The sequence below is a fragment of the Eurosta solidaginis genome, chromosome X (assembly GCF_040869045.1).
Source record: "Eurosta solidaginis isolate ZX-2024a chromosome X, ASM4086904v1, whole genome shotgun sequence".
In the NCBI taxonomy this organism is placed as follows: domain Eukaryota; kingdom Metazoa; phylum Arthropoda; class Insecta; order Diptera; family Tephritidae; genus Eurosta; species Eurosta solidaginis.
This window is the reverse complement of record NC_090324.1, coordinates 18,529,474-18,535,828: the sequence shown is the minus strand read 5'-3', so window position 1 is coordinate 18,535,828 and position 6,355 is coordinate 18,529,474.

Below are 6,355 nucleotides of genomic sequence, written 5' to 3'. Positions count from 1 at the left end.
AGGTTCTCTATTTTTGAGTTAATCGTTGTAGGCAAAAGTCTAATATTTGCTTAAATTTTATTCTAGGTATACCGGATATTTTTTCAATTTTATCCCACATTTTGGTGATTATTTTTGTAGCTAGCGTTGTCGGTATATTTGTGAAGAGCGAAACAATATCAAAAGATTCCAGTAAGTAGTCGTCTCCCAATTTGATGTCTTTTAGTCTCTCTTTTAATTCAAAAGCATTTTTGAAGTTGTAATCATCTGATACCAAGGACCTCAGAAAGCCTCCAAGGTATTTCGACAGTTTATAGCATGGAACGTTAATTGACGACACTATGGGACGAAAAAGTAAACCAGTCTTATGATTTTTAGGCAAGCCGTAAAGTCTTGGGGCAATCGCTGTTGAGCATGCTAATCGTTGTTTTTCCCTTATGTTAATTATGTGGATTTTGTATAAATCGTCAACGAGTTTATTGTTCTTACGTTGGAGTTCCATTGTTGGATCATTCCCCATTGTTTTGTACGTGCTTTTATCTTCCATTATTTTCGCCACCTTTTTCATGTATTCCTCCTTGTACAGTACCACTGTTTTGTTGCCCTTGTCCGCGTCAGTTTTATGATGTTTTTGTGTGCATTAAGAAATAGCTTGGCTTTGTTGAAAGATTCCAAGACGAATTTTTCTTTGGAGTTGAGTATTCTTCCTCGTTTGAACTGTAGGATACGGTTGCTTACTTTATTACGTGCTATGTCTTTGGTTTTGTCATCGTCTAAGTTTTGAAATATTTGTTCCATTTCAGAAATAATAATTGTTGTAGGTGTAAAATCTTTTGTTGTCGTAGGTATCGTGAATTTTCTTCCTAGTAAAAGTAACCACTTCACTTCATGTGGAAAAACTATTTCGGTTTTATTAATGAACCAGTGGTTGTTGAAGTTTATTCCCAGGTTGTAAATTTGTTGTTGCTTAAGTTTTCTTAATTTTGTAGCATGTGTGGCTTCCACTTCTTTAGTAGGCCTATCACATAAATGCTCTTGATCTTTTGTGAACGTACGAAAATCTGTTTCCTGTAAGTCTCGTTTTAATAGTTGTAATGTAGTTGTTTTGATGTTGATGTTCGCCTGCGTGATCTCTATATTAAGTATTTTGCTCAGGAAGTGGCGTTTGGTACTGTCCAATATTTGTTTAACCTTATGGGATGTTGTGCAGATCGCTATAAATTTGGTGGCATTACTGAGATGTGTTGGAATTAAAGAGTATTTCTTGCATTATAACAAGAACTTCAGCTGGTTCTTTAATTTAGTTAGTTTTTGTTTTTATTTGCTATAATGTTTAAGTGTTCTGCAGGTATTTTGTCCATATTTGTATTTCATGTATTCATAATAATTCCTCATTTTAATAAGATGTTGTTGTTAGGTTTGCAATAAAAAATACTTAATATTTAATATTGGCAGGCCCTCCTTTCATTAAAATATAGCCGGTCAATTATGTGTTTAACAGCATTATTAATAGGCCTTTTGTCCATTATTTGCTTAGTGCAAAGCTAAGTTAAACTCCACTATTTCGGCTCAACGTTTCACTAAGCACCTTAGCTTCTTTAGGAGCGAAACTGAATTTATTTAGTAATTTTTATCACAAACAAGTAATTTTATCACAACAACAATGTACATAAAAGAAAGTTATTAAAAGAAATTTCGGTTAGAATTAAGCAACAGATTGTTTAGTAAAAAACTTACATATATAAAAGTACTAGCGGCCCGGTACGTGCTTCGCTACGTATGAAGTGAAATATTAAATCAAACTCATTTATTACAAAAAAAAAAGACATTTTATTATTTGATAGCTATTTTAAAACTTAATCAAAAACATTCGAATAAACAATATTTTTTGTTTTTCCATTTTGAGCATGAATAAACAAACGGCTGGGGGTACCGACTCTGGAACAGGCAACATAAAGTTGGCCATGTGAAAAACATGATTCCTCCAAATTCACACCACAAACGTTAAGTGTTTGCCCTTGGGCTTTGTTGATGGACATCGCAAATGATAAACGCAGAGGATATTGTAATCGTTTGAATTCAAATGGCATATCAGTTGGAATCATAGGGATACGCGGTATTAAACATGTTGAGAAGTTTTTTATTCATTTGAAATAAAAATGCAGATATTCTGATGTTTACAAAGCAGTGGTTTAATGAGAACTGAACTTTGTGTCTTTACATTACGAACTTAGAAGCTACAATTTAAAGATTCATACAAAAGCAAAAACGTATAATGTTGCCAGACTGGAGAATAATAAAGTATTTGGCTTATTCTTTCAACACTTCTTCTTAAGCAAATATCTTTATAAAATTAAGCAAAATATATTTAATTAATTTAATCCAAATAATTTAACAAAGTTACAATGCGTTTGCTTACTAACACTTTTAGTTAAAATGTCGGCAACATTTTCATTAGTTGAAACATATTCTAATTTAATTTCATTTGACTCTACTTTTTCTCGTATAAAATGGTATTTTATATCAATGTGTTTGGTGCGCTTATGACGAATGGGGTTACGTGCTATATGTTGTGCACTAATGTTATCACCGTATATGATCATCGAATTTGTACTGATATACCCAATTTCTTGAAGTAATCTGTTGAGGTAGACTGCCTCTTTTGCAGCCGCTGATAAGGCCACGTATTCAGCCTCGGTGCTGCTTAAAGCCGTTACATTTTGCTTTGTTGAAGCCCAAGAGAAAGCACTGCTTCCTAAGTAGAATACATACCCTGAATATGATTTTCTATCGTTTGGATCATTTGCCCAATCTGCGTCAGCGTATCCCTTCACGGGCTCATCAGACTTGCGGTACACGATACTTAAATCTAAAGTACCTGACAGATATCTCAAAATGTGCTTTGCTGCGGTTTCGTGCTCAACATGTGGGTTTGTGTTACGTTGAGAAAGCTTGCTTACAGCGTGCGTAATATCAGGTCGACTTAGCACTGCTAAATACATAAGAGAACCGATTAATGATTGGTATTCTGTAGTATTTACCTTTGAACATTTTTCGTCTTGGCAGCCCACTTGGAAACCTGGATTGAGTGGAGTTGCGACTGCCCTACAGTTTTGCATGCCATATTTTTCAAGAACGGATTTGATGTACTTTTTCTGTGATAAGTGAATCGCGCCTCTGTTGCCCTCTCGCTGCACTTCCAAACCAAGGAAGTATTGTATAGCACCACCATCTTGCATGTGAAATGTAGACGCTATCTTCTTCTTAATTTCAGCTATATCATTTTCACTTGGACCCATGATGATTAAGTCATCAACGTAAACTGCGATATGACTATATTGCTTCTGGTTTTGTTTAAAATATAAGCACGGCTCATTGATGCACCTTTTAAAACCGATGCCTTTTAAAACTTCGTCGAGTGTGTTGTTCCAAGCACGTCCGGATTGGTTTAGCCCATAAATCGCCTTTCGTAATTTTAGTACTTTATTTGGATATTGTTTGCTTATAAAATTTTCGGGTTGCTTCATATAAACATTTTCATGAAGCTCACTATTTAAGTATGCGTTGGAAATATCCACTTGATGCATATATAATTGTTTTTCTGCTGCAATTGCAAATAGCATTCTAATCGTTTCGTACCTTATTACTGGAGAAAACGTTTCCCAGTAATTAATACCTAACTGTTTTGCACAACCCTTGCTCTATATCGCCTCAACATTTCGTTTGATTCTAAAAACCCACTTTGACCCAATAGCTTTATGCTCTGCAGGTAAATCAACTAACGACCATGTATTGTTTGCTATAAGTGCATCGTATTCGGCTTGCGTTGATTTTTGCCAATCTTTTGCGTGTTGGCCACTCAATGCTTCTGCTGCAGTTTGTGGTGTTTCCAAATCTTCAATGTAATTAAGGTAATGATACTGCTTTTTAGGTCTACCAGGCTTACCTGTGTGTATTGGTTTAGGACGACCTGCCCCACGTCGCTTTACGTTGTGTTATTCGGAATGCTCCATACGTGGTTCTCGTTGTTCTTCGTCTTGATTATCGTCTTCGAAACTGCTAGCAGTGGCAAAATCCTCCTCATCATCGCCTGAATCACAGCCTGCATTTTGTTCAGCTTCAGCTACGGTATCATTTGATGATGAACGCTGAGTTTCTTGACTTTCGTTGGATTCTAGGCGAATGATGTTTGTCATAAAATCATTGCTTTGTTCCGAAGTTTCATTGTCAGCAGTTACACGCGTACCAAAATCGCCTTCTGCAAGTCTGACGTCACGCCTTTCTATGACTACACGTTTTTGGCGATCACAAAGTCGATACGCCTTTGCTGTGCAAGAATATCCCACAAATGTGTATTCTTTACCTTTGGCCGCAAACTTGCTTTTAATGGTTTTTTCTAGTGCAAAAACTCTTGACCCAAAAATTCGTAAATGTTTGACTGAAGGTTTGCGTTTATGCCACATTTCAAATGGTATACGATTATTAAGCGCTTGCGTTGGACACCAATTATGGATATACACTGCGGTTTGAACCGCCTCTGCCCACAAAAACTCGTCTAGCTTTGCATGAATTAATAAACTTTTTGCCATTTCTACGATTGTGCGGTTCGCCCGTTCTGCAACACCGTTTTGTTGGGGTGTATAAGGCACTGCTAATTGTCTTTTAATTCCGCATTTCACCAAAAAATTATCAAATTCATTATTTATATATTCCCTGCCGTTATCACTACGCAAGGCTTTTATTTTACTACTGGTTTGGCACTCTACATATGCTTTAAGCTCCTTGAACTTTTCAAAAACTTCATTTTTATTGTGCATAAAATAAACAAAAATTTTACGAGAATAATCGTCGATGAAAATGACGAAATATTTCTTTCCACCTAACGATTTAACGTTCATGGGGCCACACACATCCGTATACACAAGTTCAAGTTTGCTCTTCGATATTCGCGCATTTGTTTGCGTAAATGGCAAAGCACATATTTTTGCTTGATTACACGTATCGCAACTGATTTTGGCTGGCATATTTCTAATATTCATACCGCGCACAAGTTCACTGTCATTTAGTTGTTTTAAACTTTGCATATTTAAGTGACCAAAACGATTGTGCCACTTTACAACTAATGAACTTTCCCTTAGTAAACAAACAATATTTGTTTTTTCTTCATTCCGATATACATATAAATTATTTACACGCTCTGCTTGTAGCACTGTTTGCTGTTTCTTGTTTTTTATTATGGCACTGTTGCATGTAAATACTGTCGAATTCCCATACTGCGCTGCCTTACTTACTGACAGAAAATTCATAAGCAGAGATGGGACAAATAACACATCATTCAACACAATTTTATTGTTTTCTCCTTTAGCACTACTGAACCTATTCCAGACGATTCTATAAACTTCTCTGCTGCTAACATGACATGAGAATTCTTTTCAGTAAACGATGTAAACATATTTTTATCACAACACATGTGTGATGTAGCGCCGCTGTCAATGCACCATGTGTCTCTTTTTGCTACATTATCAATTGCACCATACATTAAATGATTTGATGGTTCGTGTGTCTCACTGTGCATTTCAGTATTTGCATTCTTTTTCTTGCTTCGGCACTCACTTGCGCAATGACCTAATTTTTGGCAATTGAAACATTTCCCCTTAAAACGCTGTTTGTCTTTTTATTTTTTACTATTTACTTTGATTTTATTCTTTTCGTCATTTGTACTACCATACTCATGTTGCTTTTGCGTCGTGTTTTTACTTGAATGTGCGTAGACTGCTTGTGTGCATTCTCGATCATCTTTTTCTTGCCTTCGCGTTCCCTCTTCTAAAATTTTTGATATAACTACGTCGAACGTCGGCAACTTGTTGCGCGTTTCAATAGCGGCAACGAAGTTTTCCCATGAATTTGGAAGGCTTGAAAGCAACATTATGACTTTCAACTCGTCGTTTATTTGAATGTCCAATTCGGCTAATTTGTCGACTGTTGCCACAAACTCATTTACATACCGTACTACACTGTCGCCTTGTTGCATGTTTAAGCGTAACAGTTTTTGATGCTGCTGAACTTTTTTCACTGGACCGACTGGCAAATGAATGTCGCGCAATTTTTGCCATGCCTCTGCCGCTGTTATGCACGTCTTTATGTGCATTAACTGTGTCGGCTTTATATTTAAAATTAAACATGCCAAAGCCTTTTGATCTGTGGTTTCCCACTTAAGGATTTCTTCGGCGGTAGCATCTTCTGCTTTTTCATACTTTCCGCATACAACGTTCCACAAATCCGCCGTAATGAGTATACTTCGCACGAACACTGACCACACGTCATAGTTATCATCACCCAACTTCTCTATTTGGAGGTGTACACTCATTTTGTATTT